This window comes from Ovis aries, chromosome 10, assembly GCF_016772045.2.
Source record: "Ovis aries strain OAR_USU_Benz2616 breed Rambouillet chromosome 10, ARS-UI_Ramb_v3.0, whole genome shotgun sequence".
NCBI lineage: Eukaryota > Metazoa > Chordata > Mammalia > Artiodactyla > Bovidae > Ovis > Ovis aries.
The window spans coordinates 6,960,623-6,973,717 of NC_056063.1; positions in this window are offsets into that span (position 1 = coordinate 6,960,623).

Genomic DNA, 13,095 nt, shown 5'->3' on the forward strand with positions numbered 1-13,095 from the left:
GGATGTTGAATTTTGTCAAAGGCCTTCTCTGCATCTATTGAGATAATCATATGGTTTTTATTTTTCAATTTGTTAATGTGATGAATTACATTGATTGATTTGCGGTTATTGAAGAATCCTTGCATCCCTAGGATGAAGCCCACTTGGTCATGGTGTATGATCATTTTAATGTGTTGTTGGATTCTGATTGCTAGAATTTTGTTGAGGATTTTTGCATCTATGTTCATCAGTGATATTGGCCTGTAGTTTTCTTTTTTTGTGACATCTTTGTCAGGTTTTGGTATTAGGGTGATGGTGGCCTCATAGAATGAGTTTGGAAGTTTACCTTCCTCTGCAATTTTCTGGAAGAGTTTGAGTAGGATAGGTGTTAGCTCTTCTTGAGATTTTTGGTAGAATTCATCTGTGAAGCCGTCTGGACCTGGGCTTTTGTTTGCTGGAAGATTTCTGATTACGGTTTCAATTTCCGTGCTTGTGATGGGTCTGTTAAGATTTTCTATTTCTTCCTGGTTCAGTTTTGGAAAAATTTTCACAGAACTAGAACAAATAATTTCAAGATTTGTATGGAAATACAAAAAGCCTCGAATAGCCAAAGCAATCTTGAGAAAGAAGAATGGAACTGGAGGAATCAACTTGCCTGACTTCAGGCTCTACTACAAAGCCACAGCCATCAAAACAGTATGGTACTGGCACAAAGACAGACATATAGATTAATGGAACAAAATAGAAAGCACAGAGATAAATCCACACACATATGGACACCTTATCTTTGACAAAGGAGGCAAGAATATACAATGAAGTAAAGACAATCTCTTTAACAAGTGGTGCTGGGAAAACTGGTCAACCACTTGTAAAAGAATGAAACTAGATCACTTTCTAACACCGCACATAAAAATAAACTCAAAATGGATTAAAGATCTAAATGTAAGACCAGAAACTATAAGACTCCTAGAGGAGAACATAAGGAAAACACTCTCAGACATAAATCATAGCAGGATTCTCTATGATCCACCTCCCAGAATTCTGGAAATAAAAGCAAAAATAAACAAATGGGATCTAATTAAAATTAAAAGCTTCTGCACAACAAAGGAAAATATAAGCAAGGTGAAAAGACAGCCTTCTGAATGGGAGAAAATAATAGCAAATGAAGCAACTGACAAAATAATCTCAAAAATATACAAGCAACTTATGCAGCTCAATTCCAGAAAAATAAACGACCCAATCAAAAATGGGCCAAAGAACTAAATAGACATTTCTCCAAAGAAGACATACGGATGGCTAACAAACTTATGAAAAGATGCTCAACATCACTCATTATTAGAGAAATGCAAATCAAAACCACAATGAGGTACACTTCACACCAGTCAGAATGGCTGCGATCCAAAAATCTGCAAGCAATAAATGCTGGAGAGGGTGTGGAGAAAAGGGAACCCTCCTACACTGTTGGTGGGAATGCAAACTAGTACAGCCACTATGGAGAATGGTGTGGAGATTCCTTAAAAAACTGGAAATAGAACTGCCATATGACCCAGCAATCCCACTGCTGGGCATACACACCAAGGAAACCAGAATTGAAAGAGACACATGTACCCCAATGTTCATCGCAGCACTGTTTATAATAGCCAGGACATGGAAACAACCTAGATGTCCATCAGCAGATGAATGGATAAGAAAGCTGTGGTACATATACACAATGGAGTATTACTCAGCCTTTAAAAAGACTTCATTTGAATCAGTTCTGATGAGATGGATGAAACTGGAGCCGATTATACAGAGTGAAGTAAGCCAGAAAGAAAAATACCAATACAGTATACTAACACATATATATGGAATTTAGAAAGATGGCAATGATGACCCTGTATGCAAGACAGCAAAAGAGACACAGATGTGTAGAGTGGACTTTCGGACTCAGAGGGAGAAGGAGAGGGTGGGGTGATTTGGGAGAATGGCATTCTAACATGTACACTATCATGTAAGAATTGAATCGCCAGTCTATGTCTGACGCAGGATACAGCATGCTTGGGGCTGGTGCATGGGGATGACCCAGAGAGATGTTATGGGGAGGGAGGTGGGAGGGGGGTTCATGTTTGGGAACGCATGTAAGAATTAAAGATTTTAAAAGTATAAAAAAAAATAACCAAAAAATAATAAATAAATAAATAAAATTAAAAAAAAAAAAAAAAGAAAGAAAGCTGAGTGCCAGAGAACTGATGCTTTTGAACTGCAGTGTTGGAGAAGACTCTTGAGAGTCCCTTGGACTGTGAGGAGATCCAACCAGTCCATCCCAAAGGAAATCAGTCCTGAATATTCATTGGAAGGACTGATCCTGAAGCTGAAACTCCAATACTTTGGTCATCTGATGAGAAGAACTGACTCATTGGAAAAATCTCTGATGCTGAGCAAGATTGAAGACAGGAGGAGAAGGGGACGCCAGAGGATGAAATGGTTAGGTGGCATCGATAGACATGAATTTGAGCAATCTCCAGGAATTGGGGATAAACAAGGAAGCCTGGCGTGCTTCAATCCATGGGGTCACAAAGAGTTGGACATGACTGAGCGACTGAACTGAACTGAATGAGCATTTCCAGTGACAACCACTGTATATTTATATATGAAAAGACTATTTACATTTTATATTAATCATTATTGTTAAAATCATACTTATAAATACATTTTATAAAGTGGATAATAATATAAGATTTAATAAAAAGCAGAAGTCCCCTGGCTGACTCTTCTAGTGCCATCTTGTTCCCCAGAGGTAACTACCTTCAATTCATTTAATGTTCTTCTAATATTTACAACCAAAATTATCAATAAAATTCTTATGCTACAAAAATACTGTGGATATATGTATCTTTATAAGTGATTCACTTTATTGTATAGCAAAAGAGCACAACATTGTAAATCAATTGTGATTCCAGGAAAATAAGTTAAAAATAAAAAAGTAAATGTAGATAATAGAAGAAAATGAAAGAAGATATAGTTTTAGAAGTATGAGAAGTATGGAGAACATTTTGCCAGGTGACATGTATTCATGTCAAAAGAGAAAAGAAAATGTGAAAATACATTTTTCCATTTATAATGAAGTTTATTTTTGAATGGGCTTTTCAGTGGAAGGATTTTGGCACAGTACTGTGAATCCCATTTTTGGTATCATATTTACAATACCTTTGATACGGAACACTGAACTCAGATAGACAGAATATTGATGATTACCAGAAAAAAGAGTGGGGGAAATGACGAGATGTTAGTCAAGGAGTATAAATTACCATTTGTAAGATGAATAAGTTTTTAGCTGTAATATACAGCATGGTGACTATAGTTAACAATATTGTAATGTGCACTTGAAAATTGTCAGGAAAGTAGATCTTAAATATTCTTACCGTAACACCAAAAGGGTAATCAGGTGAAAAAAATGTGTCAACTAAAATTTATTGTGGCAATAGTTTCACAATATATGTATATCAAATTATCTTATTGTATACCTTGGATGTATTCAATGGTATATATCCATATCTCAATAAAATAGAAATAAGTCCTTTTTATGCATGAAAAAAACAAACATGCAAAACATCAAACTAGAGCAATGGACTAAAATAGTGGTATTGATAAAGAGAAAATTACTAGCAGATCTAGACAGCCTGTGCTGAATGAAAATGACTAAACATAATTGCACAACACACACACGCACACACACAAAAGTCCTGCCAAATATCCAGTACAGGGCTTTTTATCTGACTTTCCCCGCCAAAGTTTTGTGAATTTTATCCTTATTCTCATAAAATGTGATGTAGTCATTTTTGATCTACAGTTAGTGCAGTACTGAAAAGAGCACTACATTCTTGGAGTATTCTAGATGGAAATTTCAGATTCATAATTTTGTGTGTTCCATGAAATTTCTATTTTTAAAGAGTCTTTTTCCTAATTTATAAAATGATTATAACAGCATTATATATGCGGTAATTACCAAGATCAAAATAAAGTATTTAATAATCAGTTGTATTTTACTGGGCATATAGAAAGAGTTAAAACCTACCCAGCATGTTCAACACATTTTTCTGAAGCAACAAAACCACCTATTTATTTAAAATAGTTATAAAACTTCAGCAAAGCCAGTACTGTCTAGTGGAATAAGTTCTGATTTGAGAACGATAGTCACGGATTACAGGCAGCCAGATTAATTATGTGCAACTTCTTCGTTTTCTGTATGCCAACTTCCTTTTAGTGACAGAACTGATATGGTGATTCATTTCTTTGTTTAATGCTAATTTTGAAGATTAAAAAAATAAGGAAGTTCAAATATTCTAAAAAATGTAAAAATGTTTTAAAATCATTAAAGTATTCTTTCATTAAATTATTTAATCAATTAGATAAATATTAAGAATAAAAAGTGCAATCACATATCATATCATTTTTCAAATATTAAATTGAGAATCTCTGTAATTTACTAACCATGTAAACTTAAATTACACATTGTCTTTATACTTTTACTAACACTTAAAAAATATATTTTTAAGTCTTTGCTTTTTAGCTTATGTGAGGCTTGTAGGTAAGAGAGAGATGGAATATCTTAATCTTATTCAGTTCAGTTTAGTTCAGTCACTCAGTCATGTCCGACTCTTTGAGACGCCATGAAACTCAGCACACCAGGCCTCCCTGTCCATCACCAACTCCCAGAGTTCACTCAAACTCATGTCCATCGAGTCAGTGATGCCATCCAGCCATCTCATCCTCTGTCGTCCCCTTCTTCTCCTGTCCCCAATCCCTCCCAGTATCAGAGTCTTTTCCAATGAGTCAACTCTTTGCATGAGGTGGCCAAAGTACTGCAGTTTCAGCATTAGCATCATTCCTTTCAAAGAACACCCAGGGCTGATCTCCTTTGTAATGGACTGGTTGGATCTCCTTGCAGTCCAAGGGACTCTAAAGAGTCTTCTCCAACACCACAGTTCAAAAGCATCAATTCTTTAGCACTTAGCTTTCTTCACAGTACAACTATCATATCCATACATGACCACTGGAAAAACCATAGCTTTGACTAGACGGACCTTAGTCGGCAATGTCTCTCCTTTTCAATATGCTATCTAGGCTGATTATAACTTTTCTTCCAAGGAGTAAGCATCTTTTAATTTCATGGCAGTCACCATCTGCGGTGACTTTGGAGCCCAGAAAAATAAAGTCTGACACAGTTTCCACTGTTTCCCATCTATTTCCCATGACGTGATGGGACCAGATGTCATGATCTTCATTTCCTGAATGTTGAGCTTTAAGCCAACTTTTTCACTCTCCTCTTTCACTTTCATCAAGAAGCTTTCTAGTTCCTCTTCACGTTCTGCCATAAGGGTGGTGTCATCTGCATAACTGAAGTTATTGAGATTTCTCCGGGCAATCTTGATTCCAGCTTGTGCTTCTTCCAGCCAAGCGTTTCTTGTGATGTACTCTGCATATAAGTTAAATAAGCAGGGTGATAATATGCAGCCTTGACGTACTCCTTTTCCTATTTTGAACCAGTCTGTTGTCCCATGTCTAGTTCTAATTATTGCATCCTGACCTGCATATAGGTTTCTCAAGAGGCAGGTCAGGTGGTTTGGTATTCCCATCTCTTGAAGAATTTTCCACAGTTTATTGTGATCCACACAGTCAGAGGCTTTGGCATAGTCAATAAAGCAGAAATAAATGTTTTTCTGGAACTCTCTTGCTTTTTCCATGATCCAGCAGATGCTGTCAATTTGTTCTCTGGTTCCTCTGCCTTTTCTAAAACCAGCTTGAACATCTGGAAGTTCACAGTTCACATGTTTCTGATTATTATTGAAGAATCTATAACAAACAAGAGGTCAATACAAGCGAGCATGGATGTGTTGGTATATAGCGCAAGTAGGAAGGAGAGATTTAATAGGGAGATGAGATGGGAAAAGGGAGTAAGAGTGTGAAATTATTATCTATGCTGACATAGATACATTGATGTCTAGTGCATGCTGTTGTTACAACGTAAGAAAACTGATTAAATGAGAGCATTTTTATATGACCTAATCTAAAATAACATTGAAATTTATGAAAGCTTATGGATAACAATTTAGTGTAAATGTTTAGCTGGAAATACCTAAGGAAGTTTAATTCATCTAAGAATGCCTGTTTTGGGGAAAAAAAAGCTCAGTAATAAATATGCTAATTAGAAACTATTTTCTTCATTGATCTTGCTAAAGAGCAAAAAAAAAAAAAATTCTACCCTCCTCAATTTTTCATAGAAATTAACAAAGTACAAAAGGGGTCTAATTTTATCAAAATAGAATTTGTCCATGGAAGAAAATGCACTCATAAAAATTGTAACACAAATATATATAAACCAGTCTATTCACGGTCATTTACTGTAAATTGCACTTGTATGTTTGCTGTATTGTACTGACAATTGACCAAATATGGCAGCAGAGTTCATTATTACGTATTTGATAGGATTTTCAAGTTGTTAGAGTCCTGTTATAACAAGCATGTGTAATTTTCCTCTGGTTTGAGGTTAAGATGGGATGCCTGATAGATATCTACAACTGTTCTTCCTATAACCCAGGTCTCCTTAATTGGTTACAGGCCGTTATTTTACCATATCCAAGACATTTTTTAAAAAGTGGTCCATTCGTTTAGAAAAATTAGTGAAACCAGAGATCAATCTGGCAACATTTTTCAGATCTAATAAAAGCGAGGGAATTTAACAAAAACATCTACTTCTGCTTCATTGGCTACACTAAAGCCTTTGATTGTTTGGATCACAACAAAATGTGGAAAATTCTTAAGGAAATGGGAATACCAGACTACCTGACCTGTCTCCTAAGAAACCTGTATGATGGTCAGTAAGCAAGAAAACCAAATATGGAACAAAAGGCTGGGTTCAAAATTGGGAAAGGGGCATGTCAAGGCCTGTATATTATCATCCTGCTTATTTAACTTATACGCAGAGTACCTTGTGAGAAATGCCAGGCTGGATGAATCACAAGGTGAAATCAACGTTGCTGGGAAAAATATCAACAGCCTCAGATATGCAGATGATACCACTTTAATGGCAGAAAGCAAAGAGAAACTAAAGAATCTCTTGATGAGAGTGAGAGAGGAGAGTGAAAAAAGCTATCTTAAAAGTCAACGTTTAAAAAACTAAGATCATGACATCTGATCCTATCACTTCATGGCAAATAGATGGGGAAACAATGGAAACAGTGACAGACTTGAATCACTGCCAACAGGGACAGCAGCATTGAAACTGAAAAACACTTGCTCCTTGGAAGAAAAGCTATGACAAACCTAGACAGCGTATTAAAAAGCAGAGACATAACTTTGCCAACAAAGATCTGGTTAAAGCTACAGTTTTCCCAGTAATAATGTGCAGATGTGACAGTTGGACCATAAAGAAGGCTGAACACCAAAGAACAGATGCTTTTGAACTGTGGTGTTGGAGAAGACTCTTGAGAGTCCCTTGGACTTCAAGGAGATCAAACCATCCAACCCTGAAGGAAATCAACCCTCAATATTCATTGGGAGGACTGAAGCTGAAGATCCAATACTTTGAACACCTGATGTGATCAGCCCACTGATTGATATTGGGAAAGTTTGAAGGCAGGTGGAGAAGAGGGCAACAGAGCATGAAATGATTCAATGACATCACTGACTCAATGGACATTAATTTGAGCAAACTCAGGGAGATAATGAAGGACAGGTAAGCCTGGTGCGTTACAGTCCCCAGGGTCACAGTCAGACACGACTTAACAACTGAACAACAATCACAATAGCAATTTTAAAGCATTTTTTCAATAAGTTGAAATAAATGAAACAGTAGCATAGGAAAACACTGAATTAGGGGTATAGTTTTCTTTGACATAGCAGGGCTCCAAAAGAGATTCCTATAGGAAAGGAATTGTGAAATTTTGATGAGAAAGTAAAAATTTCTTCTCTTAGAAGAAATGTCTATATATAGTCAAGTAGGTTAATGCATGGGCTATTCTATATATTCTTCTATCTATTCTGTTCCATTGATGTATTTTTCAATCCTTGATCCAGTCTGTAATTTTAATTATTGGAATTTTATAATAAGTCAACATGTGAGAGTTTAAATGTTTTAACATTACTCTTTCTTATGAATGTCTTAATTTTTCTTATCCCTTGTGTATGTATTCATCCCATCTTTTAGTTTTATGTCAGTGTGAAATTTGTTCCTTGGGGAGTGTATTAAATAAAGCTAATGAATTGTCCTTGTAAATGATATGGCAAAAATTGAAATGATCACTTCTGAGATTTCATTATAAAATACTTACTTCTGTTTTGCTACTTCTCTTTCTCTGTTTCTTGTTACTTGCTTTCTCTGATGAAGCAAATCACCATCTTTTAAACTGCCCTATGTATTAATTCATGTGCCCACCAAAGTACTAAAGGAAATCTCAGTATTTTTTAACTGAATTTCTTTTATGGAAGTATCATTGATTTTCAACATTACATTACTTTCAGTATACAACATAGTGGTACAATATTTTATAATTATGCTTCATTTGAAGTTATTACAAAATAATTGCTATATTCCCTATGCTGTACAACATGCCTGTATTACTTATTTTTTATACATTGTAGTTTGTGTATTTTAATTCCATACCCTATCGTGTCCCACCCTCTTCTCTTTCCCTATGATAATTACTAGTTTGCTCTTTATATCTGTAAATCAGTATCTGTTTTATTTTGTATATCCATTTGTTTTACTTTTTAGATTTCACATATAGGTAATAATAGAATGCTTGCCTTTATCTGACATTTCACCAAGCATAATATTCTCAAGGTCCATCCATGCTGTTGCAAATAGTAAAATTTTATTCTTTTAAAATACTGAGTAATACTCTCTTATATGACAAGTCTTCTTGACTCATTTCTCTGTTGATGAGTACATAGGTTGCTTCTATATCTTAGTTATTGTAAATAATGCTGCTGTGAATACTGGGATGCATGATCTTCAGATTATTGTTTTCATTTTCTTCAGATATATTCCAAAGAGTGAAATTATTACATCATATTATAGTTCTGTATTACTTTTTGAGAAACTTCCATGCTGTTTTCATAAATGGCTGCACCAATTTACACTCCCATCAATAGCATATGAGGTCCCTTTTTCCATAACCTTGCCAACATTTGTTATTTTTGGTCTTTGTGAGATCCATTCTGACAGGTATGAGGTGATGTCTCATTGTAGTTGTGGTTTTCATTTCTCTGATGATTGGCAACATTGAGCATCTTTTCACATACTATTGGCTATCTGTACGTCTCCTCTGGAAAAATGTTTATTTAGGTCTTTTGCCAAGCTTTTATTTGAGCTGCTTGGATTTTAGATATTGAATTGTATGAGCTATTTTATATTTGGATGTTAATCCCTTATCATTTGCAAATGTTTTCTCTCATTCAGTAAGTTGTCTTAGTATTTAGGGGATGGTTTCCTTTGCTTTGCAAAAGCACTTATATTTAATTAGGTCTCATTTGTTTATTTTTGCTTTTATTTCTTTTGCCTCAGGAGACAGATTCAAAAACATTGCTACAATTTAGGTCAAAGCGTGTTCTGCCTTTTTTTTTTTTTTCTTCTAGGAGCTTTATGGCTTCAGGTCTCACATTTAGTATAATTCATTTTTAGTTTGTCTTTGTGCACCTTTTGAGGAAATATTCTAATTTCATTCTTTGATATGTAGTTGTCCAGTTTTCCCAGAACCACTTATTGGAGAGACTGTCTTTTCTCCATTGTTTATTCTTCCCCTATTTGTCATAGATTAATTTGACCATAGGTACTTGGCTTGGCTTCTAAACTCTTTATTCTGTATCATTGATCTATGCATCTTTTTTGCAATATTATACTGTTTTGATTACTGTAGCTTTGTAGCATACGTTGAAGTCAGGAAGTGTGATAATTCCAGCTTTGTTCTTTTTTCTCAAGATTGCTTTGGCAATTAGGAGTCTTTTGTGGTTCCATTAAATTTTAGGTTTATTTGTATTATTTCTGTGAAAAATATCATGAATACTTTGATAGGGATGCATTACTTAATAGATTTCTTTGGATACTATGAATATTTTAATAATATTAATTCTTCAGTCTAAGAACATCAGGTACCTTTTCATTATTTCTATCATTTTCAATTTCCTTCATCAATCTTTTATGTTTCCAGAGTGTAAGTTTTTCACCTCTTTGATTCCTAGGTATTTCATTATGTTTTATGTGCTTTTAAACAAAGTTGTTTCTTTTTTTCTCTTTCTGATAGTTCATTATTGATGTATAGAAAATCAATAGTTTACATATATTATTCTCTCTTGTAATTTCATTCTAATAGGTTTTTTTTTTTCTTTTTTTGAGACTTTACAATTTTCTAAAATGGTATCATGTCATTTGCAGTTAGTGGCAGTTTTACTTCTCTTCCAGTTTGGATGATTTTTATTTTATTTTCTTGTCTGATTGCTGTTACTGATTTCTAATACTTATTTAAGTTAAAGTGATGAGAGTGGACATCCTCTTCTTATTCCTGATTTTAGAGGAAAGAATGATCTAGCAGCTCCACTCCTGATTGTAATGGAGAGTTTATTGTCAGAATAATTCTAGATTTAAATGTTTGCATTGATATCTTATCTATGCAGCTCCATCACTGATGCCATGAATACAAAATACATACAAGTCTTTCATAAATTCTAATTTGATTTTAAATATCATTACTTTAAATATTTTATCCCAAAATCTTCTTCTGGTACTAATTTACAGAACAAATAACTTTCAGCCAATGCTATTAACCAAACACATTAGGGCTTCTTAGGCAGTCCAATGGTTGAGAATCTGCCTTGAAATGCAGGGGAGTCTGGTTCAATCACTGCTCTGGGAGGATCACAGATGCTTCAGGACAAATGAGCCCATGAGCACAAATGAGCCCATGTGAAGCATCTATTGAAGCCTGTGCACCTAGAGCCTGTGCTCCATGTTAAGAGAAGCTGCCACAGTGAGAAGCCTGCACACCACAACTAGACAGTAACTGCCACTCTCCACAGCTAGAGAAAGCCTGTACATAGCAACAAAGACCCAGCATAGCCAAAAATAAATAAAATAAAAATAAATATTTTAAAATTGGCATGTTAAATAATAAATGAAGGTTTATTCCTCTGCAATAAAAAGATTCTGTTTTCTTAATTTGCAAAGTGATCTCTCTGTTGTCTGAAATGTCACAAAAAGCCATTAATAATATTATACCATATTGGAAACTCTTCTTACTGCTCTGTGTTATTATACACAAAATGTTGTTGACATTTTTCATTTGACTGGTCACCATCCAGCGGTTGGATAAGAATTCAGTTTCTAAAATTTGATAAAAATTAACCTCTTAAAGTGCCATAAAAATATGAAAATAAGTGGAAAACAAGAAATCCTATGTATGTGGCTCAGAAAGAAATATCTGATTAACTGAGATTTGGAACTGAGATTTGATTATCATAGGATCTACAGTTTAATAATTTCTGACAATTTCATTGCTAATGATTTCATGGTTTACAGTGTTATAGTGTTGTTAAGGCTACTAAGAAAAAAAACTACATTTTATTTGTGCATAGATTCAGTTTCCAAGATGTGTGTGTGTGTATATATATATATATATATATATATATATATATATATATATATTTCAAAAGCTTATTATCTTTCAACAGAATCAAGTGCACTTCTTATTCTCTACAAGTTTGGCAATGCTTGCAAGAGGCTCAAAATTTAAAACTTGGTACAAGTCCTTTGTCTCTACACTGTTTACAAAGGTCTACATCCTTATTCAATTCACTTCTGTTCACTCACTCAGTCATGTCTGACTCCTTGCAACCCCGTGGCCTGCAGCACGTCAGGCCTCCCTGTCCATCACCAACTCCCGAAGTTTAGTCAAACTCATGTCCATTGAGTCGGTGATGCCATCCAATCATCTCATCCTCTGTAGTCCCCTTCTCCTCCCACTTTCAATCTTTCCCAGGATTAGGGTCTTTTCAAATGAGTCAGTTCTTCGCATCAGGATTCCAAAGTATTGGAGTTTCAGCTTCAGCATCAGTCTTTCTATTGAATATTCAAGACTGATCTCTAGGATGGACTCGTTGGAAATCCTTGCAGGCCAAGGGACTCTCAAGAGTCTTCTCCAACACCACAGTTCAAAAGCACCAATTCTTTGGCTCTTAGCTTTCTTTATAGTCCAGCTCTCACATCCATACATAATTACTGGAAAAAAACAAAGCTTTGACTACACAAACCTTTGGTGACAAAGTAATGTCTCTGCTTTTTAATAGGCTGTCTAGGTTGGTCATAAATTTTCTTCCAAGGAGCAAGGGTCTTTTAATTTCATGGCTGCAGTCACCATCTGCAGTGATTTTGGAACCCCTCAAAATAAAGTCTGTCACTGTTTCCACTGTTTCCCCAATCTATTTGCCATGAAATAATAGGACCAGAGCCATGATCTTAGTTTTCTGAATGTTGGTTTTAAGCCAAATGCTTCACTCTCCTCAGGCTATTTACTTCTTCTTCACTTTCTGCCATTAGGGTGGTGTCATCTGCATATCTGAGGTTATTGAGATTTCTCCCAACAATCTTGATTCCAGCTTGTGCTTCCTCCAGCCCAGCGTTTCTCATGATGCACTCTGCATAAAAGAGAAGCTTCCCTATTTGGAACTAGTCTGCTCTTCCACGTTCAGTCCTAACTGTTTTTTCCGGACCAGCATACAGATTTCTCACGAGACAGATCAGGTGGTCTGGTATTCCCTTCTCTTTAAGAATTTTCTACAGTTTGTCATGATCCACATAGTCAAAGGCTTTGGCAAAGTCAGTAAAGCAGAAGTAGATATTTTTCTGGAACTCTCTTACTTTTTCAATGATCCAGCAGATATTGGCAATTTGATCTCTGGTTCTGCTGCCTTTTCTAAGCTTGAACATCTTGAAGGTCACAGTTCATATAGTGTTGAAGCCTGGCTTGGAGAATTTTGACCATTACATTCCTAGCGTGTGACATGAGTGCAATTGTGTGGTGGTTTGAGCATTTTGGACATTAGCTTGCTTTGGGATGGTAATGAATACTGATGCTTTCCAGTCCT